The sequence below is a fragment of the Manis javanica genome, chromosome 14, assembly GCF_040802235.1.
Source record: "Manis javanica isolate MJ-LG chromosome 14, MJ_LKY, whole genome shotgun sequence".
Lineage (NCBI taxonomy): Eukaryota > Metazoa > Chordata > Mammalia > Pholidota > Manidae > Manis > Manis javanica.
In genome coordinates, this window is record NC_133169.1 from 2,519,465 (window position 1) to 2,544,832 (window position 25,368).

The 25,368-nt window shown below is 38.9% G+C and overlaps 1 protein-coding gene across 8 annotated transcripts in view; it reads right to left on the reverse strand.

Annotated features, from left to right (window-relative positions):
• POU2F1 (POU class 2 homeobox 1) overlaps positions 1–25,368 on the reverse strand; it is a 177,108-nt gene that overhangs the window by 83,350 nt on the left and 68,390 nt on the right. Inside the window, exon 2 of one of the 8 annotated variants that reach the window (XM_037023720.2) lies at positions 11,461–11,561. The exons of the other annotated variants lie outside the window; for them this stretch is intronic. The gene's annotated coding sequence lies outside the window, so the exon portion shown is untranslated. The remainder of the gene's footprint in view (positions 1–11,460; positions 11,562–25,368) is intronic. 8 annotated transcript variants of the gene reach the window in all.

The window sequence follows — 25,368 nt, forward strand, 5'->3', positions numbered from 1 at the left end:
ATTTTCTGGGAGTTTCGTAGGATTGTCAGTCATTCACACTTCAGCATGAATTAACCCAGTTCAACTGGTTTCCTTTAACACCTGGTTTGAGAATTAATTAGTGAGGTACTGGTTGTTTCCACTGGAAAAGAGGCCAATAAACACTCATAAATGTTGTTCAGCGCTACCCTGGACTGGATGGAACAGGTGTGGGGGCACAGGGGGCACAGAAGATAGAAAAGAATAGGAAACAGTAATATTTGGAACTACAAAAAGCTGAAAAGGCAAAGTTAAAATTCATAAATTTCAAAATTATGCCTAAAATCAAGCCTTTTCTCTAAAAGAGGGGAAGAAATGTTTTTCCAGGACCCAGAATCCATGGCTAGCATTAGCTGTATTGAATTATTTTTCATTCATGGTCTTGTGGGCTAGTCTAGGTCTCATTAGAAAGACAACTGAGGACAATGACAACTGAATTACAAACTAGCTTTCTAAAATGCACCTTGGTGCGTGAGTTAACCGAGGTCCGCCGGTACTCTACCAACCTAAGGTCAAATTCCAGTGTGGTCCCATTCCACGTGAACAACCGTGTGTGCATGCTCTTCTGGACCGACGAAACACCTAGTCAGTGGGTGGAAATGCCTGAGTCACTACTGTTCCTGCACTGCCCTTCTGTCTCATGGCAGGACGTTCACCCACAGTGCCAAGGGTTTTGCCCCAGGCAATTTCAATCGCACACCAATATCCTTTTTAATCTTCATCTCTTTTCCAACTCTACCTAGTGTCCTTCTTATCTTGTTTACAAAAACACTTAGTGACATTGTTTCAGCAAATGCTCAGTAATAAAAATAATTTAGTATTGCAGGAATTTTAAATTGTTATTTTACAAAAAGCTCACCCCAAAGCCCAGTGCCCCCAGACAGCCTAAAATAATTTACTACTGCCCAAATAAAGAAGAACATTCCAGCATATAAAATTTCTCAGACCTAGAATCCAGTGATGGGTGTTAGCACTGCCACTATTCTGACATCGTCAATGTAGACGATGCCTCCCTCCTAAGGCAGCAATGTGGCATCTTTAGTGCTTTAAAAAAAAAAAAGGTTTTCAAAAAAGCAACATCTACTGTTTACTAAAAATCTAGATGGGCAAATACCAAGAAAGAATTTATCACTTGGGCTATCAAGCACTGCCAAATAACTAGAGAACTGAAGGATGATCTCATTTCACAGAAAGTAAACTGAAGCCTAAAGAATGTTTCCTAAATGATGCCCCTTTTAAGAGGCAAAGACAGCAGGGGAGTAGGGGGGCTGAAGACATAACACGGAGACATGGGAAGAAAACAGTGAAATAAAACACGATGAAACTGTTACCCCCACAACACGAGATCAGCAGCTGGCAGGTCAAAAAGCCCAACTTTAGGTCTTATAAAACCACTATATACATACCTTAAACATCTCATTTTGACACAAAGCATACAAATACACATTCATTCACAAATCTTTTGGTGTTAGATGAAAGCCTGGTTTCAAGTTTGGACCCACTAACTCGAGTTTCCTCTTTTTCTTGGGTAAATCATGCCCTGAATACAAACTCGAATGCTTCCAGTCTCAATTTCTTTAGTTTTGTTTAACAAGCTTTTCACAATTTACATTGTACAAATATGTACAGAAAAAATATAAAAACCTCAAGAGAAGTTTCATCAGACTGTTTATTCCTAGATGTAATGCATTCTGATATATTCTATATTGTCTTCCTTTTTAATTGCTGATCTCAACCTACTAAATTGACTTCATGACCCACAGATTGAAAACCTGCTTTCAAAGGTAAAAACTTAGAAGACATGTGATGCAATCTGAGTGCAGAAGCCTTTTTCTTTTTTTAAAGAGTAGTTTAGCCCTAATGTTTTACAGCTCTACTGATAACATCTATTCAGCAGTATTTTTCAGTAATTACCCTTTACCATATCTTTTCAAAGCATTCAATTTAAGTTTTCACAGAAGTATCATCTTCCTTTTGCCGTTCTCTTCTTTGGTTTATATAACAATTATTTAAACTGTGTAATTAAAATAAGAAGTATCACCAGCATGAAGAGGCCTGGGAACACAAAAAGTAAATGACTCTTGATAACCATACAAGTCGACAAGCACAGACAACGTGCGCGGACATGCCGAGGGGTCAGCGCCAAGCATGCCACCAGGGCCTCAGACTGTGCGGAGCAGCGATCCTCAGGGCGCCAGTCAGTCCAGTCAGTCACTGGAGCACAGCTCCTTAAGAAAGCTAACACGCTAGACAGAAGCTAGTAGTAGGTGGCTCTTGCTTCCGGTCATTTCCTTAACCTGTGCTATCCTGTAGTTCAGAGCGCATCTACTGTGCAGTCTAAACTTTGGCATCATTTAGGAAACATGATTACAAAACCCAATCCCGAGTTTCTTAGCTGTGAAAGCATAAATCTTGTATAGCTCTACTGAAGTTTTACCATTACACTAATAAACACATCTGCCTAGCCTATCAATCATCCTATTTCTTTACTGCTGTGACCATCTTTTCTTCATTCTAGTTGACAGTTTTGCAGTAACGAATTTCATGCACTAACACATCAACAAATGTTGACCAAGTGTGGCCAGGCACTGGGAGCAGTCTTGGGGACACAATACTGAGCCACAGAACACTTAGAACTGAAGAGCAGAGAGAAATACTATGCAGCCATACAAATATAGGATTACAAGGTGTGAAAATTCCACCACGTGGAAAAACAGGTGGCTGCACAGCTTTAACACAGGCTTCCAACTTGTCTTGACATCCTTGGATAATACTGGAGTTTTCCTACTTTAGCAACTGGAACGTGACTTCTTCTCTGATTCCATTTCTTATACCCATGAAAAACAGGCTTTGTTTTACTTAAAGCCACATGCTGCTTTGATTATTCTCAGCCAACCTTTGAACTACTGTTTCATTTCTGATAGTGGTCATTTGTGTCTTTTCTCTCTCTCTCTCTCTCTCTCTCTCTCTCTCTCTCTCTCTCTCTCTCTCTCTCTCTCTCTCACTCTCAGGTTTCGTGAATTTATGTGGAAAAAACAACGATAACAAATATCCCAGAGTTCTATGTGAGAAACAAAATTTAAGGACACATTCCTCCACTCAACTAATTTAAAATGTTCTTCAGACTAATTGAAATCTTAGTAATATATTAATAATATTAACAGTATAGTGGCAGTCATTCCATAAACACTTACTGAGCTCTCAATCTGTCTAAAACTCTCTTCCTCTGTATATCAACTTTTGAAACATCAACCTATCCAGTAAAGACAGATCTTGCTACATTCCCCTTATCATGTAACTATTTATTTCTCTGAAATCCTGTAGCAATAAGATCCCTCTTTTGTTTTTACCTTTCTATTTTTGAAGTAGTTAGAAATCCACAGGGATTTGTAAGGACAGGTCCCACATACCCTTCACCCAGTTTCCTCCACTGGCTGTATGTATCTATAGTACTCTACCAAGTCTAGGACACTGACAGATAGAAAGTGCATGTAGTTCTAGATCATTTTATTGTCACGTATGTGGATTCATGTAACCACTGCTATAATCAAAATACAGAAAACTTTCATCATTAAGAATTCCCTCCTGCCATCCATTATAGGCACATCCATTCTTCTCCTGCTATATTACTAATCCTAGACAACCACTAATCTGTCATACATTTTTATAATTATCATTGTGAGAATATTATACAAATGGTATCATACCATATATAACCAACTGAAGTTATCATTTTTACTTAACACAGTACCCTTAATTAAGATCCATCCCTTGTTTTGTGTATCATTATTCCTTCTTATTGCTGAACAGAGCAGTCCATGGTAAGGATATGCCATAATTTAACCATTTACCTATTGAGAGACTTTTTGGTTGTTTCCAGTTTGGGGTTATTACAAATGAAGCTGCTATAAACATTCCTACGTGGGATGTACATATGAGCACAACCTACAAACTGGGAGAAAATATTTGCAAAGGGTCATATGGTGAGTGCATATTCAGTTTCTTTAAAAATTTCAAGTATTTTCCAAAATGGTTATAGTATTTTTTACATTCCCACAATTGTGACAGATCCAAGTTCTCCAGATCTGCACCTGCACTTGGCATTGTCATTACTTTTTATTTTGGCTGTTCTAATCAGCGTGTAGTGACAGCTTATGGTGGTCTTAATCTCCATTTCCCTAATGGCTAGGGTATTTGGAGCATCATTTTATATGCTTATTTGCCATTCATATATCCTTCACAGTAATATGGCTATTCCTTTCTTTTGGGTTTTTGTAAAAATCCAAAAAGCTCCATTTTCTAATGGATTGTTTTTTTAGGGTTGATTTTTAGAGTTATTTATATATTGTAGATAATAGTCCTTTATCAGATATGCGCTTTGCAAATATTTCCTCCCAGTATGCAGCTTGTCCTTTCATCCTCTTTACAGTTTTGCACAAAGCAAAACTTTTAAATTTTGATGAAATATATTTCATCACTTTTTTTCTTTTATAGATGGTGTTTTTGGTGTCCCGTTACAAACTGTTCACAAAGTCCAACATCCTGAAGATTTTTTTCTACATTTTTCCCCCTAGTTTGGCACTTGGGTTAAAGGTTTTTATAAAAATCATTTGTCAAAAAGACTATCCTTTCTGCACTGAATTGCTTTTGTACCTTAGTCACAAATCAGTTGGCTGTTCTTGGTGGATCTGTTTTCAGGTTTTGCCTTCTGTTCCACTGATTAATGTGTCAATTCCTCCACCAATATTCTCAGGCTTGATTCCTGCAGCTTTGTAATAAATCTTGAAATCTGAGAGAATGATTCTTCCCACTTTCTTCTTTTTCAAAATTTTGTTAGCTATTCTAATTCCTTTGCATTCCCATATTAATTTTAGAAAATCATGTCTATTAAATCTTATGGGGATTTGATAGGGATTACACTAAAACTATTAGTCAATTTGGGGAGAATTGATCTTTCCAATGTTAAGTATTCTCATCTGTGATGTGAACACAGGATCTCTCTCTACTTTTCTATTTAACCTTTCTTGATTTCTCCCATCAGTATTTTAAAATTTTCATCATATAAATTCAAAATACATTGTTGAATTTAAAACTCAGCTTTTTTTTAGCATTTCATTTTTTTTAGCCATTCTTTTCTAGTAGGTCTACTGGAGACAAACTCACTTTGTTTTCTTTCATTTAAGAATGCCTTGATTTCCCCTTCAGTCCTGAAGAATATTTTTGTGGGATTTGGGGATCTTGAGCTCTTTCTGTACTTGAAAAATGTTATGCTATCGCCTGCTGACTCCCATGGTTTCTGATGAGAAAACCACTATTTTTGGAGTTGTTTTTCCAGTTAAATTTGTTACTTCTGTTTTCAAGAATTTTCCTTTGTCTTTAATTTACAGAAGGTTTATTGTGATGTGTCTTAGAGATTTCCTTGGGTTTATCTTGATTGGAATTTGCTCAGCATCTTGAATCTGCAGGTTTTTGTCTTCTGCCAAGTTTGGGAAGTTCTAAGCCGTTATTTCTTCAAGTCCTCTTCATCCCCGCCCTCTCTCTCCCCTCCAGCTCTGGTGGCAGTCTTTTTGTCGGAGTCCTGTATAGATCCCCGAGGCTCTGTTCATGTATCTGTTCTGGCTCACCTTCCTGCTCAGACCGGGTAATTCCCATGGCTCTATCTTTCAGCTTACTCTGTCCCCTCTATTCTGCTGTGAGCCCTTCCAGTAAGATGTGCAGATACTAAATTTCAGTACTAAAATTTCCATTTGGTTTTTTATACTTTCTATTCCTTTGTTGAGACTTTTTGGTGAAGAAATTACTAGTGAGTGGAAGTGCTTTAAAATTTATGAGAATATGTGAGAAAGCATAGAAGCCAGCTTGAAGGGTCTTTCATTAACCAAATTTAGCACAATTTGAACAAAATAAATAAAAATAAAAATGAATTAGAACCGTTACTCATGACTCATGCTGATACAAATAAATAGGGAGAAGATAGGTTTTTCCTTACAGTGGAATGCCAAATAATAAATACACTAAGAATAATGATAGTACACAATAAACATTTGGAAACAATCATACTAACAGTAAGCTCAGTCAAGATGCTAAATCTAGTGGGTGAAAATTTTATAATGAAAATTGGCTGTTTCCCCACAAAATATTTATTAATTACAAAGGGAAGAAGTGTAACTTCACAGTCAAGAAGCCTGGTAAACATTGCTTTAATCAAATGATCAAAGGTAACATCACTGGTCAAGAAACAAATAAAAATTGTGCACGACTCAAAAAGATGTAATGAGAACACATTATTTCTCCGATATCCCTGCCATGGCTGTGTAACCTGAATCTAATCATGTGCAACTATCAGATAAACCCAAATTCAAAAGCATTACACAAAATATATTATTTCAAAGTGTCATATTCCTGTAATTCAGGGAAAGACGAAGGAACTATTTGACTGAGGAATACTGAAGAGATAAAACACCTTAATGCAATGCCTGATCCTGGGCTGGGTTCATTCGCTGTGAAGGGCATTTTGGGGACAAAATCTGAATAGGGCATATGGTTTAGTTGATAGTAATGTATTATTATGAATTTCCTGAGTTTAAGTTTATACTGTGGCTATGTAAAAAAATGTCCTTATTTCTAGGAATTATACACTAAAGTATTTAGGAGTGCTGGAACATCAAGTCAGTGACTTACTCTCAAAAGGTTCAGGGGAAAAAGTTACTTGTACTATTCTTCAAACTTTTCTGTAAGTCTGAAATTATTTTAAAATAAAAATTAAAAAGCAGCAAAGAAGAGAAAAAACAAAACAAAACCCAGCTCAATAAACTGCCTACTGAAGTCTCGCCCTTCCCATCCCTCGAAATCTCTGATCACAAGATGTGTATTTTATAACACTGGCAACAATATAAGTCTTATGGACTTATGAAATGCACAGATAATACGGCATCAGAGTGCACCTGAAACAACTTAAATGGTGTTCTGATGGACATCTCAAGATACAGAGCGGAAGTCCACATCTTAAAGCTCTACAATTGCACTAATGGAAGCCTGAATTTGAGTTCAGACTTAAGTATTAAGACAGCTTCCCATAGTTGTCACTTACTATCCAAAGAAAAAAAAGCTTGAAATCCATTACAACCAAAAATGCTATTAAATATATTAGATACTCAGTTACTTTTTAGTAAAATCTACCCAGACATATGACAGTATTAAAAAATGAATTTTAAATGTGGTATATATTGTCATGTTCTTTTTAAGCTACTAGTGGCACCACAATGTGATATGTCTGACTTTTCTACTGAAAAGACCCTTAGCAAGGGACTTCACATCTGCTACTGAACTGTGCCCCCCAAAAGATGACCAAGACCTAACCCCCAGAACCTATGAATGTGGTATTTGGAAATAGGGCCATTGTAGATGATCAGGCCTCTGAGATGCGGTCCTTATGCTGGGCCCCAATCCAATACTACTGCTGTCCTTACAAAAAAGATAGATTTGATCACAGAGACAGATATACACAGAGGGAAGACGAGAAGGGGCAGGGGACAGGTTGTCCCTCACAGCCTCAGAGGAACCAGCCCTGGTCGCCTTTATCTCAGGTTTCTGGTCTCCAGGACTATGAGGCCACAGGCTCTGTGGTTTAAGCCACGCAGCTGGTAGCACTTTGTCAAGGCAGCCCCAGGAAATTCAACACATTCAAACCTTAATTTCTTCATTTCAAAAACGAGGCTTATTATGCTTCTCCCAAGGTGGTTCTTAAAATTAAAATGAGAGTTACTTAAAAAATATTCAGGAATTATAAAAACGATAATGGTGTTATTATAATCCCTTGATAAATATTTAACAAATACTACTGTGATGATTTTTCTCCTGTTATAATATAATAAAAATTTCAAGTGACACTCTTGGATACTTCCATGTTTTCTGACTTTTAATCCAAAAGCCAGTAAATCACCTTTACTACACGTGGTAAGAACAGTCTTCATAATGTTAGGACTATGCAAACATGGCTGATCTTTTTCTCATGTTTTAATCCTTAAATAACATTTCTTACGATGTATATATTTTTTCGTTTGAAAACTTAAAAAAAAAATCACTTGACTAAAGTGTGACTGACATACAAAAAGCTATACTCTTTTAATGTATACAGTTTGATAAATTTAGAGATAAAATAACACATGAGATTATAATCCCGGCCATAGCTTATCCATCACCTCCAAAAGCTGCTCCCCCACCACACCTTTTCATTAAGAAATTTTTTTTGTGGCAACAGCAGTCAACATAAGATCTGCCCTCTTAGCAAATTAAGTATATAACACAGTGCTGTTAACTAGAATCTTCTGAGAACTTCTAACTTGAAAACATCCGCCGAAGCCTGATGCCCTCTGACCACCTCAGCACCCTAGGGTGGCCCAGGCGGCCACAGCTCAGAGCGCTGGCCACAATCAGTGGTATCTCGTGCTCAGCAGATGACAGAACACGAAGGGTCAACAAGTAGAATCCAAATAGCAAGGAATAATTTTGAGCCTCTTCTCTTTGCTCTATTTCCTATATACTTCTACATTTTAATGTATTTTTAAAATGAAACCATAATGAGACATCACATCATACCAGTCAGATGGGCAAGTATCAACGAACAAGAGTCGGTAAGGACGTGGGGAAAAGGGAAGCTCCACACACTGCTGGTGGGGGTGTGAGTATGGAAAACAGCATGGAGGGTCCTCAAAAAATAAAGCGAGAAATACCCCACAATCCAGTAATTCCACTTCTGGTTGTTTATGTGAAGAAAAGAAAAACACTAATTTGAAAAAGATACACACCTCTATTTTTACTGCAGGATTATGTAAATAGCCAAGATATGGAAGCAACCTAAATGTCCATGGGCAGATGAATGAATAAAGATACTGTGGTACATATACCCAATGGAATACTACTCAGCCATAAAAAAGAATGAAATCTTGCCATTCCTGACAACATGGATGGACCTAGGGGGTATAATGCTAAGAGAAACATGTCAGACAAAGACAAATACCATTATATAGAACTCAACACACAAAATAAATGAGCAAACAAAACAGAAACAGACTCATAAATGCAGAACAAAATGGTGGTTGCCAGAAGGCAAAGGCAGGTGGGAGGGATGGGTAACATAGGTAAAGGGGATAAAGAGATGCAAACTTCTAAATATAAATAAATAAACTAAGGGGATGAAAAGTACATATAGGGAACATAGTAATATTATAATAACTTTGTATGGTGACAGATGGTACCTACACATACCATGGTGAGCACTTCTTAACACACTAATTGTCAAATCATTATGTTGCACACCTAATTACTATTATATGTTAACTATACTTCAATAAAAACTTTTTTGAAAGGATGAAAGCACACATGTGGACGTGTCCACTCTAAGGCCAACAGAGCAGGAATTCGGTAAACGTCAGGTGGCCTCACTCTGCCTCACCTCCTTCCCTTCTACTCATAAGATGAGTAGCTGCAAGTAATACTTCTGTTAGTTAAGTATATGAAGTTATACAGTTATGAAATCTCATCATAATATCATTGTACCAATAAATTTTATACCATCTTTGCAAGCTCCAGTTAGAAAGAATTTAACTAAAAAAAGAAAAAAAGAACATGTCAACACATGCCACCTTTTGTAAAGTCCTAATACGACGGCACAAACAGAAACGTGCCAGGCCACCTCGGGTACGTTAGTTCTCATTTGGAATAGCATAGAGTAAATGCACATAAGTGATAGTTCTTTGCTTTAAGATTTAATTACCAGGAATAAAAAAACAGTTACCTGATGTGAACTTCTAGGAAATGTATTTTAGTGTCTCGTTGCCTGCACTGTGCATCCCACCCTCTTGGCCAGGCAGGTGGTGGTGGCAATGTAATGAAGATACACGGGGAAAAGTGAATTTGAGGGCATAAGTCAGGTTTTAAGGCAAAGATTCTCCTGGTTTGGGCAAACTCAGGTATTCTTGGTATATTACTTATGAAGAAGGAATTTTCTTTATACTTTCATCATTACAGTTTCACTTAAATAAGCATTTATCCCCAAACCAGTCACATACTCAAAATGTTGTTTTAACTTTTGAATAATACCCTTTACTGTACCATCAACTTTTTTCATCAGAGGTGTCTTAACTAATTTTGAAAGGTCTGTTTTAAAAATATTTTAGGAAAATAATGATCAACTATAATAAGTAAAAACATAGAGACAAATGTTCAGTCACACTAAGTATACTTCTGAATTTGCTCAAATGAGTTTACTGTAGCCATATGTTTATAATATGCAAATATTCACTAAATGCCATTTTTTTAAAAAGGGGTATAAAACCTACACCTTTAAATTATATAATAAAAATAGCCAATATGATTCCTACAGTTAAAATCCCTACAGAGGAAGATACAGCTTCTCAGCACTATCTCAATATATCTCTAAAATGCTCAGGTTTTTGGATAGGTGAATTAAGAGAGGAAATGATTCTATAATAATAATATTCTAAAAATAAACAGGCTTCACTGTTTAGTAAGGGGCTTTAAAACCAGAGAACTAGGTTTAAACTCCAGCTCTAACATATACGAAGCTCTCTGAGCCTCAGTTTTCTCATCTGTACAGGTACAATAAAACTCCCAAGGGTTAAATAAAATGTATATAAAAGTTTCAAAGGCACTTAGTAGTTAATTAATGGTTACTTACACTGTTGTTAATAGATAAAATATGTTTTGTAGAATAAATAAAACCATTTTGTCTTCTCTGTTCCCACATTAACATTTTCAAAAGTTACACAAAGGAAAAATCTTAATGTAATGTCACTATGGTTTATTCACTCTCTTAGGCATGTTAATTTATATTTAAGTTAAAAAACCACCATTTAGAAAGGTATTAGACTAGGACTAAATATGCAGATTCTGATCTCAACTCTCCACCGGCAGCTGAACTTCCCTGAGCAACCTGCTTGATCTCCTTAATCTTCACTTAGGTCATATGTAAAATGATAAAATGTAGTTTATAATATTCTGATTACTAGGTTAATTTTAATTTTACAAAACTGTTACTTATGAAGTACTTCTACTAAGCTACCATACAGTGATTATTGCTAATGTTATATTACCACAATAAAGATAATACTTAGCATAAAAATATATCCATGTAGCCTATCTGCATTAAATTCACAACTTTTTCAAAAAAACACAGAGCCTAACCTAAGTAACTAGGGCCAATCCTGACTCCTCCCCCTGCTGGCGAGGGCCCAGGCATTCTAGGCCTCACTCCGTCCTAGCATCACTCCATCACAATAAATATCAAATTCCAGTTAAAAATGAAATATATATATCTAGTAAGTCATTTTATAGTCATTCCACAAAATTAAAGGCAATCATAACACCTGGATTTATCAGAGGCTACTAAGTTAATAGCTTTTATTAGCAGAAAATATTTACCAGGTATAGAAAGACTGCATTCTTTCTTTGAATTGATTCACTGAAAACTGAGAGTAGTTTGGTAATTAAAAAGGCAGGAAAGCTCTTCTTACTTTTCCAGTCTATGAATACAAAAAGAGAAAAAGGCAAGACTGAGTAAGCTGTATAAAATAACCTAACACTTTAAGGGGGAACAATATACACAGTGGGGAACATAGGACCACTCATCAAGGTATGTTTAACACCCTAAACATGAAGTGCTTAGAGGCAGACATCTCTCTTGTACTGACTTCCTCATCTACAAAATAGGGCTGCCCGCACCTGCCCTTATTACTGCAGGAACCAGAGTTGGGTCCGCAGGCTCTTGGAAGGTGTATTACAGGGTGCTATTCTTCCACCGGGATTCAACAACCTACTGAACATTTTCTTTAAAGGGTATATTTCACGAACATAGAAAAAGACCCCCAATCCAACATCAACCTCCCTCCAAATTTACAGTATCTACTTCAATTGGATTTAAATATATGTATAATAGATAAAGATTGATATAAAGTGCTACCACTGTATCCTGCAAAAAGATACAAGATTACATCATCTTTAGGAAATGAAAAGATCAATGCGTGGCACATACAGGTGTGCAAATTCACCATCACTGGTTGACCACCATACATACCCTTTGCCCCGAGGCCTCAGAACCCTGATCCATCGTAAGTTCAAGCACTGACTCCTATCTGCCATATACCTGTTCTGTACAGCTATAGTTGAATTATAGCTAATTAGGACAGCCAGTATGAATCAGTATAGCTGATCGAGTAGTATGACTCACTAAGGAAGACCATCTAAGTTTTATCTGCACTCAATGCTCATGTAACAGCCCATCTGATTTTTTTCTACACTCGCTGATATTCCTATTCATGTAAACAAAATCGTTAGTGTAAATAGTACGAACTGTCTTCTTAAAAAGGAGTTATTTTTGTGAGAGAAGGGGATCACAGCAGCTTATAATTCTTTGAAGTAGTGATCAACATAAAATTCTGCCATAATTCTCCAATGGTGGTCAAAACTTACCAAGACGTTTTAACTGAAAAGAAACAATTCTTTTTCTCTTGAGAAGAATATGCTCTATATGCACTTTTAAGTTCTTTAAGATAAATTTTAAATTGTCAAACTTTAAGAGGATACACCTTAAACAAAAGGCAAGACAAAACAAAAACATACTGAGACAAATAAATACAGAAAACAAATAAAAACTTCAGCACACCCACCACACCTCCAGAGCACCAACTGTAATGAGTACGCAGAGCCCCCCACCCTTCCCATTTAGACCAGTGTGGTGTCCACAAAATGGCAGAATCTTCCTGGGTGTGCACTGGCACATCTATAGACCTGTTATTCTTTTGAAATTTCCCCGACTAAGATTGGATGCAAAAAAGGCAGGTGTGTCCTCACAACAGTAATCTTTCTGGTCCCTGCTGAGTCTCCACAGGAACAGACAGAGTTGGCAATGGCCAAGACCTTGTACTGGCCTCTGATGGGTTTAAAGTTTCAACACTCACTGAGTGAAGTAACGATTATGGTATCTAAGGAAAGAACAAATACAACCACAACAAAAGTCACATCTTTGCTTGAAACAGCAAATTAATACAAAGTATTTTCTTCTACTCCAAAATTGGCTCTAGGCCTAGCAGCAGTAATTAATGTGTCCCTGAAAACTTCCAAGATGCCAATTACCCAGTGGAAATCATTCTTTCACTGAAGAAGTAAGTTTTAAGAATACCCCCTGTGGGTCACTGAATACAGTAACCAACATCCAGAAAGAAAGAAACAATATGAAGTCTAACCTAAATAGTAAAAAAACTCTGTGCATCTTCTTGAATAAATTCAGTATGACTGTTCCTTGGTCTAACAAGGTTAGGGTTGGGGATAGATTCTCAAAGGGCAGGCACTGGGTCAGCAGGAGCAGCAACTGGGAAATCACAAGCAGTGTAAATCCTCAGGACTCCCCAGGCCTACTGAATCAGAAACTCGGGGTGGGGGCCCTGAGACGTATTTACGCAAACACTCCAGAAGCTTCTGATGCGCACTGAAGTTTGGGCCCCATTGATTACAGTGTCAAACTTAGGAGACTGGAATATGAGATAGAAAGTGCAATGCTTTTACCTCACTCCTGGGAACTAAGTGGGGCGTAGTAACCAAATGTAAAGGAGACCCACTGGTCTTCTGACGTGAGTCTGCTGGCTAGCATCTCACTGTCTAAGAGACAGGCAGAGATCTGCAGTAGTTCAGGATGCCGACCTTTCCTGGACATGTTAAGCACCAAGAGGAAATCAGAGGCATCTGTTCATGATTACTCGAGGATAGGAGGGTCCCTGTGTATCAGACACTCCATCTACTACCAATCACAACCCATTTCCAAAAACTGAAGTCTTCAGACACAGGGCAACAGATCTAACCTTTTATTTCTTTGTAACAGAAGGAGAACAACTTTTCCAAGATATCACATCTGTATGGAGGGATGAGTCTGACATTTGAGTCATAAATTTAACATTCCTCACTACTTGTACCATTTAAAAAACGTACCTTGATGTATGTAGTTCTTCCTTAGTATCTAATGCATGAGAGATCCTTCATCTACAATAAAACGCATTTTTGTTTTTCCTGTAACGTCAGCACACCCATTTACATCTCCTTCCTTAGTTCCTTTAAGAGGATGGGCAGGACTTCCAAGAAAAGGCTGAGCTAGTGCCATTACAGTGACCAGAGATTAACGGAGAGGCAGAGCGGAGAAAGACGTCTGGGTAAATCAAGCATGCTGCACGCTGTTAGAACTCATGACTTCAAGTCATCTGAACAATTTTCTGAAGCTCATAATTAAAAATAAATTGCTAAACACCTTCAGTACTATATCTGCAAAATGTAGTTTTAAAATCATGTTTTAAATGAATAAAAAGACTGGTCACAATTTTTTTTAAAAAAACAGGGGGAACTTTAGAGGAAAGTGTTTATTTACTTACTCCCAGGATTATTTTGTATCTGTTTTGTGATAAGACACTATGATGAAACTTACTCAAGGCCAGATTCTTGACTTTAAATACAAGGCAGGAAACAGAAAAGAACATACATTTGACTTGTTTTCTTCCGCTTGTCATTTTATTTTCTAAAATTAGAAAATGCTTGAATTACAGGAATATTTTTACTTAAATTTCAAGGAGCATTTTACCTAAGGAATAAATTCAAATAACAATTTCTTAGCTTAGTGTATTTCCAGAAATTCTTTTGGAAAAAGAAATGAAAGAACAAACCCTAGGGCCATTACCATTGTCTTAGTCTACATCAAAGAGTGAAACAGAATAAACTTAAGTAGGAAACGCTCTCTCTTTATCCACTAAATGGTGGTGTTCCGGAAGTCCGTCCTCAGTCCCCTTATCACTCCACTGGTGACTGCCAAAGGATTGTCTTTGTGCCACTAGTGGGCCAAAACTGACCCAGAAATGCTAATTGTTGGTTCTGATGCTTGACTACAGGCTATGAGCCGTGCATGCTGCTTACCAATGCAACTCTCCCCACCTGGACAAGGACAATGGTATTTAGCAAATGCCTCGGCTCAAGCGAAGACCTCAATGCCTGATACCATCCCCCTAGCTACTGACTTGTTCAGGATTGGACTGTAGCCTAAAGCTTCAATTCTGGCCATTGAAATCAAGGAGCTCCTGAGCTTTTCTGAGGTAACTGCTCTCACTTTTAACAGAGAACAGTATGTGGCTCCTGTCCTTTCTCTGGATGTGAACAAACAAGTGTATTTCCCTAGCTGCATTGGCATCTGTTTTGCAACCATGGGGAAAAAACCTGAGGGCAAAGCACACACATAGCCCATTCCTACTGTCCCAAAAGCTTTTGCTCTCTCAGTCATGTGAACCAAGTGGGGCTCCCTGTGGTTAAGCCAGCTTCAGCATCTACTATCTGAAACCAAAGCAACCTACCAAGAACACACATCAGTTACGAGGAGCTACAAACTTGGTGCTCATACATTAAAATTAGCGTTATCAGTACATTAAGAATATTTCTGCTAAGAAGCGTGGTTGCCACATAATGCTCAGCAACTCTGCAAAACTCCTAATGTACATGCACATTTTAGACAAGCTGGAATTTCCAAAAGGTGGTCTTGTTATTTGTGCACAATCAATATTAACTGGGGTTTTTCAATCTCAGTTATTCTTTCCTGTCTCATGTTATCAACTTAGTTATATACTTGCATATCTGCACTGACATTTCTAGCTTATAATTTTCCAAACATAAGCCTTCATGACTTAAGTCCATAAAGTTCAAACAGCCCCCGTATTTTGCAGTACAGGGCTTTGCATATAAACAGTAATATGTTCAATGTGTTTATGTATGAAACCACTGTTACCTATATTTATAGGCATACATATGTACATGGAAAGTGAACTAGTAGGTTTACATCAAATAGTTAATATTTAGCATGTACAACCCTAGTTTTTGTTTCAATTGACAAAGTTTTTATAAAATTTCTTATTAAACATTTTTAGCACTTGGCTAGCTCCCAAGAGGCTGACCAAATACTTTTACTTTATTACCCAAATCGGTGTAGGGAGAGAGAGGAGTGCAGTGCTGTGCTACCAGTTTTCATTACCTTGTTCCAAAGACCTCTCAGAACAAGGTTCTCTGCTTCAGATAACAAAGGGCTGAGACCGACCAGGGCCTTAACAGTAGACCGAACACAGAGAGAACTTTAAGAGAAGTTCAAAACAAGTAGGAATTACTTAGGCAGGAATGACAACAGTGGTTTTAAATGCTGGACTTGTTACAATATGAGAAAGTTCTGTAATTAAGAGGAGATAGGCAAGTACAAAAGACTTCAAATACAAAGCTTAGGTTGCCCAGAAATAATACAAAACAGGGTTATTTTCGACCGTCTCTCCATTTGGCTTGAATTGAAGTCACATTTTATCCAAATACAAAAAGGTTAACTGGATAAGCTTCCAAAAGGCTCTCGTGGCTCTGAGTCTCAACCACGAATCCATTTCCTTCATAAGGTAACTTAAATTCTTTGTCAATCCAGGGTGTCACTGTACATGACTGAAGAAAATTTTCTACTTTTATAGACTGTTTTCAGACAAAATAGAAATATTAAAGATTTTTTAATGTTACAGTAGCCACTATAGATCCTTTCAGAACTATGTTTAGTAGAAAACAGTAGTTACAGGACATACCTCTATTACAGGCTCTACTTATTTCACATTCAAACTCATTCATCAGACAACTACAACAAAAAACTCGCAATGACAGGAGAGGCTCTCTGGGCAGTCTGGTGGAGAAAAAGCCTTTTAACCCATTCACACTGCCCTGGTCACGGTAACACTAAGCAACAGACTCAGCAGAAAGGCCATTCAAGGAAATACTGTACCACGATTTTGGCCTCAGAAATTATGTTGATGCTCCACAAAAATGACAGAATTCTCCAAAGCCCTACATAAAACTCCTAAAGCCATTAGCCCATCAGCAGAGGATTCTACTGGCCCTGCTTACTTAGTGCTCCAGAAGTTAATGCAACAGACATTACAATTGCCAGTAACTTTCAAATGTAAAGTCAAGATAAAAATTCCAAGCAATGAAGAATGGTTACCAATGCTTAGAAATAGCATTAATAGATAGGGTACATTTTAACTAAATCAGATCAAGATCCTGTCTTGAATTAGTATATAGTCTATACTATCATTCCTCCTTATGCAATAGGTATTATAAGAGACTGAAAAGATGGCAAGGGACAAAAAGTGTAATCTACTTTACCTATGAGCCTCAGTAGCTCCTTCTCACTAGTCTAGAAGCACTAAGAAGAAATAATTAAGGTAACAAACATTTGTGAGTGTATGTGCACATGCAGGTACATGCACAAAATTTTCTCACATGAATGTAAAAGAAAACAAGACAGCACAGCAGGCCTGCATCTTGAACCCAATACGAAGGAGGAGACGAGCACCTAATGTCTCTCAAATCATCTTCCACAACCTTCGATTGTTGGGGAGACAAAATGAGGCCATTAAAGTTCTCCTTTCTAAGCTTAAATATGCTGTTAAATAGATTTCATTCTCATTTTAGAACACTTCCTCAACAATATGCCACCATGTATAAAAGACAATGTCCTATTTAATGTGAAAGAGAGAAGCTCCTAGTACCTCCTCCCGCCAGAAAAAATAAACCTAAAAAAATTTAAAAAGGTACTGTATTGTAGACCACCCCATAAAATATCCTGACAGAGACCATCAATATCCAGACCTCTTGCCATACTGGCTGGGCCCCTTCTTGCAGACATACCACGTGTGTGTACTAAAATCATCTCAGTGCTAAGAGGAAAATCAGAAAGGTTGATGAGAAGTGCAGGCCACTGAAGAAAACAGTGGCACAACTAATCACTACCCCTGAACCTTTCCCAGAGGTTTCCCTCACTATTCAACATGAATAGTTTAAATATTACTACCCTATAATGTTGGATTTAGAATCAAATCTAACATAAAAGGTAACCTCTATCCCTCCTGGTTGTTGTAAATAGCAAAGGGTAAAAATCATAGAGCTTTAGAGCAGAGAGAAGCGTTAGCAGCAATTGGTCCAATCCTTTCATTGTACAAACAAGGAAATTAAGCGCAAGGCTGCATGATTTCAGGTCTGTGAGTGACTGAACAGCACAGCTGAAACTGAGATCCATTTCCTCTTCTTAGTCCATGTGCTTTTCACCCTGGCCACCTCCTCTTCAGACATGCACATTTATAAAGTCACTTTTTTAAAAGTGATCAATGTTATGTCAATATTTTTAAGTTTACTGACTACTGGTAATTATTCTCCAAAGATAACCTTATAATAAATGTTCATATATTCATTCATTCATTCATTCACTCAACAAATAATGTTCAAGGATTACTGTGGATGGGGCTGTCCTCTGTTCCATGCGGCCAGGTGATGATTCTGACTGTGGAACCTTGTGTGTGGTAAGACTGAAAGCCAGACCAGACATTAGAAATCTATAATTTAAGTAAAAACTAAAAATGTTTTTACCTTTTGATTAAAAAGCTACAAGTATACACCTATTTCAACACAAAAGAGAAAATGTAGTTTTCAGGATATTTTAAGGATTCCTTATTTATACAGAAAAACCTACAAATAACTAAATATTTATGGAATGAAGTTTATTCTAAAGAAAGCAGACTTAATGCTTACTCTCTCCAACATAATTCGTTGTGGATACCGCTTTTAAAGTTTCTTCCACATCTAAGGTGCTGTGATCCTTTATCGTTATCTCGTCTCCCTATGTAAAAACCTAGATTTACAATTAAACTGAGTTCAGCACAAATATTTTAATGTGCTTACATTAAATACAGAGGGATCACTAACAACCGTCTAAACGAGAACAGACTACAAGACGGCAATTAAACATTGTCAACCACATGTCACTGGGCTCCACTGGCAGAATAGAGAACAGGGTAAAGATTAGGGTAACCTGCAACACCTGCATCAATAAAAGATAGGAATTTAAGTTATGACAGTCTGGTGTGACTTCTACACCACCATAAAATCTAAGTTAACATCCACAAAATCGTATGCCATGTTAAGCCAGCACATTAATAGTCTCTCAGCCAGCACTTAGGAGCGCCACAGGAGCGTCCACGGAGCTCACGGGGGCCTTACCGCCTTTGTGATTCTTTGCCTTCAGCCTAGGTTGCTTCTGGCCAGGTGGCAGCTTCTCGCCAGGAGTAATCTGTCTGAATGCCATCTCCTCAAAAACCTTCCTTGACCATTTAATCTAAAAAACATCCCCCCTTCCCAAGTTACTATCATGTCACCTTATTTTACTCTCTCTGTTCTTCCCATTATTTTAAAACTTTATTTACTTGCTCCACTAGAAGGCAGCTTCCTGAGCACAGGCTTCGTATTAGTCTTGTTCACTACAGCAACCTTAGTGCTCGAAAATACTTGTAAAATGAATAAATGGTGTGTAGAAAGACAATCAATATTAGATGAGGGATATCAGCTTAAGTCCAGTATAAAACTCCTTGAAAGAAACTATTTCCAAAAAAGATAGGGATATGTGGTAAGAACTCATCTACTGATTTTGAATAAAGGCAGTTGTCCTAACAAAACCCTACTATAAGTATACTCCTAATAGTATATCTGAATTTCAACAGTTTAAAAAAATCGTCTAGCAAATACTTCTTTTTAAAGTCAGGGCCATAGGGAGAAAGAGTAGCTTCTGGTCTGTGATGTTCTTGGCCATTTAAAAGTATCAAGTTCTATTTTATTTATGTTTATAATGTTATCCCTAGATTAGCATACGTTCTCAAAAACAATAAATTTAGAACCATCTTCTAATTAATGGATGTGAAATCTTGAGAACATTTTGAGTAGAAATTCCAGATTCAAACTATAAATCAAGACTGACATTTAGGGTCTTGGCAAAAGGTGGTAAAGTTAGTTACCTAAAGTAAAATTTGCTCAGCAGCCTATAAATAGGCATACATCCTTTAAGAAGCTCAGCCACTCCAAATCACATCCTTGTGCCTCTTAACTTTGCAAAATAAAACTACTGAAGATATGATGGGAGCCAATTCAGTTTTTACTTGTCCAAAAATGTCATTTCACCTTTATTTAAACTTGAATGAAAGTTTAGTTTGGTAAAATAAAGGTTGGTTGTTATTTTCTCTCAGCATTTTATAATTTCAGTCTTCAGGCTCCCACTGCTGCCATTGAGTACTGTAACATGTTGCTCATTTATGGGCGATTATCTATTCTCCCTGTCCCCTATTAAGATATTCTCTTTATATTTGACTTTTCACAGTTTCACTATATCTAGGAATACAATTCTTATATATGCTGCTTGGGGTTTCATTTAATTTCCTAAAGCTGAGAATTCATGTCTTTCATCAATTCCAAAAAATTCTCAGCCACTATGTATTTGAACTGATAATAGCTGAGAACTACCTCCATTCTCTCTGGAACTCCAAATAGATTCCTTTTAAACCTTCTCAATCAAGATGGGGGAGGCCCATCTTGCCTCTAACTACTACTACATCTGGTTAATTTCCTGAGATCTGTCATTGATACAGTCTTCAAAAATCATCTAATCTACTATTTAATTTGTCCACTGAGTTTCTAAATTTCAATGGCTATTTTTTCCTTTTTAGAGACATTGTTTCTTGGCAAAATATGCCTGGTCATTTCTATACTCAGTTTCTTGCCCATGTTTTCAATCCCCTTTTTATTATTAAAACATCTTTTAAATTGATTTAAATAGCAGACTGATTACTTCCAATCATGTGAAGACCCGTGGTGGGTGAGAGCCTTACTGCTATTGCTGATTGTTTTGCTGTAATGTTGTTGTTGTTGGCTCGTTCCTTCCTAAGCTCTGTCATTTGGGGTTATAAACTCATATTTGGAAAACTAATCCAGAGGAGACTGAAGCCTGGGTCGAAAGTATATTCCTTCAGAAAGACCATACATTTGCCTCAGCCCCACCGGAGGCACTTCTAGCCCAGGATCACTTTTATTTCTTGGCTTTGGGTTTTCCAGACCACACAAACATATAAATTCAAACGTCAAATCTGCACTGAAAAAGAGCTGTGGTTGTAAATTCTCAGGGAAGACTTCTGTCTAGACCTATGATTAAGAAAGATGCACTCTCATCACTGCACTTGGCTGACGGGCGAACATTTTTCCCGGCTCACCCTTGTACTACGGGTTTAAGTTGGAGTCCCAGCTTCAGGCAGGGATCACAAACCCATTTCCTGATCCTGAAACGTCTAATTTTCTGTTTAGAACGTTCACTGAAACACAAGGCTCTGGAGCTTGGTTTGGACAGAAGCCCCTGGGGCGGCCCGAGGGTTAGCCAGATGGCCACACTTTCCTCTTCATGGGCCCTGGAGAAATCCCTCATAACCTTGAGCTTTCAGGGAAAACCTGTAAAGGAACAGTATAGGCATTTGTAGGAGTTTTGTAACATTTTTCAGTTATGCATTATACTGCCAGAAGTCTCTGGGAGTAAGCTTTAAAAGGAACAATTTCCATCTTCGAAACAAGCTCTGACCCAGTACGGTCGGCTCCGTTTCCAGGGCACAGTGCGTGCCCCTGCACAGCTGTCCCGTACTTCACCTGTCACTGTGGTGTACCTGTGTCCCCGCCTGCCCCGACTTTAACAGACCCTCCTGGCGCTCAGCACCCCAAGGTAATGCAGAACACTGCCATCACCTCAGGGACTCCTGCTTTGGCTCCAAGAAGAATAATTAGCCCACTGTTTCTCCAGTGTCACTGTAACTCTGGAGATAAGGGTCAAAAGCAGCAACACGGCCTGCAGTGCACTCCCTGTATTTTTTGAGAATTAAGAATTACCAAAGGTTTTGACTACCACTCTTACCAGGACAGCAGGAATGGAAACTTAATGAATGGCTGATTGAGGCCATGTGTGACAGTAATCTAGAAAAGAGATGATGGTGACTTAAACTCAGAAAGCAGCAACAGGGACAGCTTCTATTAGTATTTTAGAGGTAAAACTGACAGGTGTCTGGTTTGATGTGAGGGATGAGGCCTGACTGTAAGGCTATAGAGATTGAACCTGAACAAAAAGAAGTTACAAGGGGACCCACTTCAAGTTAATTTAAGAGAACTATTTAAAAATTAGCACAGTTATTCAGAACAATGATTCTAACACTTCCAGGTAAATTTTTTTTTCATCCTGTATCATTTAATGGCTACCAGGAGGTCAAACTGCAGCAGTGCACCGGGACCTCTACCTACTATCTGGCCACAACCTTCTTTTCCGACCCTACCTTTCACTATCCCTTTGCCTTCCCTGGGCTCCAATTAAATGGAGCTCCTTATAATCACGATTCGCTGTGACTATTCTATCCCTTCTCCTTTCGTCTACCTATTCCTGTAGCCAGAAACCCCTCTGAATATTTAGTCCTACTCATCCGTCAAGATCTGGCTCCACTGCCACTTGTTCAATGAAGCCTGCCCCGAACGACCTTCTTGAGAACGGTGTCCGTGCCTCACTCCACTCTGCCGCTTCCGGAAGACCAACCTCAGTGCCTTGTCCAAAGAAGAAATAGCAACTGAGAAATGAACACTTGATGGGGACACCAGAGGAGAAATTAAATCCTTATAAGGGAGGCTGGGCTTGAGCTCCTCTATCCCCTCTCATTCTAAGGTTTTGTGCTTTTATAAAACCTCTAGGAAGCCAGTCTTGAGACGCACCCACAGCACTGTGTTTAATATGGGAAACACTGCCTAGACTCTTCAGGCGCCAGGTGCTGTGCTGAGTGGGCTAACACAGGACCCCATTTAACGTTAACAAAGGTGTGCAAAGCAACTTTATTTTATAGATGAGGAAAGCAGACTCAGGCAGACTGTCCTAACATAAATGCTAAAAAAGTGGCAGCAACCAACAGGCATGAACTTGATCTTTTAACTTCCAGTTTACCGCTCTTACCACTCTGCACCAACGTGACAGCTGCCAACTGATTGAGAATAATTTAATTTCCAGACCTAAAGAAAAACACACTGAAAACATCAGACATGAATGAATTCAGCACAGATAGCAAATAACAAGTATTCTTTGTACATCAGTATTCTTTTATAATACAACAAAAAATTTTTCTTAGCAAAGCGAAACAATTCATTTACTCAGCAGATTCAATTCAATCCAACAAGCATTTATTGTGAAAGGCATTAATAGAATTCTAAAAGAAAAAGGCTAAGAATAATATTGAAGTGGAGAGTCCACCATGCATTAGAGCTCACGGTGGCATGGAGCGCGTACAGGTTAACACTGAAGAATAAACGCGAAGCTCCTCAGGGACGTCCCTCTGGGAGAGAAGCATAACCTGGCCTGACGCGGGCGGCTTCCCAGGGCGTCCTGCTCTGGCGCAGGGTCTCCACTTTGCCACCACATCAGAATACGGATGCGAGCCTGCCTATATTAAAAGGTATCAGATCTCAGTTACACCAAAGGGCATCTGGGTTTTTTTTTTTTAAGTTTCTTGGACTATTCACAGTGAAAGGGTAAAGTGAGTATAGTAGGATATTTTCAAATAACTGAAAAATAAACTAGAAATGGTTTTAAGACCTGATCATTATTATTCTGTCATATAATGATGGAAGGAGCAACATACATCTCAAGTTTAGCACAGCAATGTCACTGGGGATGGCACCTCTCCACATAAGCCAGGACGGCCGGGCACAGTGGTCAACAGGAGAGCTAACCGGGCGGCCAGGCCCGGCGCTCCACCCTCTCATGCAGCTACTAGACACCTTTGTGATTTCAACAGCTGACCGTGCTGAGAAATACTCTCTGGTACTTTCAAACTAGAAATATGCAAATGGATGTCAGCTAATACAAAAATATCAACATTTATTACAATTTGGACATTAGCTGTAAGACATACACTATTTAGAGCAAATAAATTGGAATCACTAAGGAAATGAAAAGGAAGAAAAATTGTTCTAATACCGTAAATACAAAGTAAGAATGCTGTGGCCAAAGTCCCCTAAGAACAGTGAAAAAGAAACATCGAGGACTCTGATTTCAACTTGCAATTACACAGCTTTCTCCATTCCACAATCTACAAAAGTAAAACATATGAGCTAGTAAACCCAGACGTCAGCACCGGCTAACTACGTACGGGCATGGAAGCTGAGCAACACCTCATGAGGGAGTGCAGGGGAAAGAGTGACTTTGGATATCGCTTACGCTGCTGTGCCTATGGCAGAGGGTCAGCAAGTAGCTGCACTTACAGGTCTGGGACTATCTTCTTCTTCCTGACTGAACTCTTCCTCAACACCATGCCTCACCCCAGACTGATTCGGCACATGAGGCAATTCTCCACTCGCTTACAAACCGCCACCTCTATCCCTCATTCTAACATATCACAGTTCTCTTTCGTGACTTCAAAAACTGGCTGCTGCAGATGAATGCCAAGGATCCTTATGTCTTCAAGCCCGGACTTCCTTTATTCAACCAGTAAAATAAATCTTCCTTACTCACTATTTTGTTAACCAATCACCTTGCCTGGTGATTGTGACAAAAGAGCACCTGCAAAGGGCAGGAGTACAGTGTAAAAAGACAGGGGGGCGGAGCCAAGATGGCGGCGTGAGTAGAGCAGTGGAAATCTCCTCCCAAAAACACATAGAGCTATGAAAATATAATAAAGAAAAATCTTCCTAAAATAGAGACCACAGGACACAGGACAACATCCAGACCACATCCACACCTGCAAGAACCCAGCGCCTTGTGAAGGGGGTAAGATACAAGCCCCAGCCCGGCGGGACCCGAGCGCCCCTACCCCCGGCTCCCGGCGGGTGGAGAGAAACCGGAGCGGTTTTTTTTTTGGCGAGCGCTTTTTGGAAGCCTTAGAGGGACGGGCCCCCGTTGCTGGGGAGGCAGGGTGGCGGGACCGGTGAGGAGGTGCCTGGGAACGGCGCCGGAGGACAAAGAATATCCCGCGTTTCTCCCTGCGAGACCTGGGGGCGGGTGCCTGAGACCGGTGCCTGAGGACGGAGGAGGTCGCGCGTTTTTCCCCTTTTTTTTTTTTCTCTTTTGGGCGAGCGCTTTTTGGAAGCCTTGAAGGGACGGGGACCCCAGTGCTAGGGAGGCACGGTGGCGGGACTGGTGAGCGGGTGGCTGGGACCGGCGCCTGAGGACAAAGAATATCCCCCGTTTTTCCCTGCGGGACCGGTGGGCGGGTGCCTGAGACCGGCACTTGAGGACAGAGGAAATCGCGCGTTTTTCCCCTTTTTTTTTTCTCTTTTCTGCGAGTGCTTTTTGGAAGCCTAAAAGGGACAGGGACCCCGGTGCTAGGGAGGCAGGGCGGCGGGACTGGTGAGCGGGTGCCTGGGACCGGCACCTGAGGACAAAGAATATCCCGCATT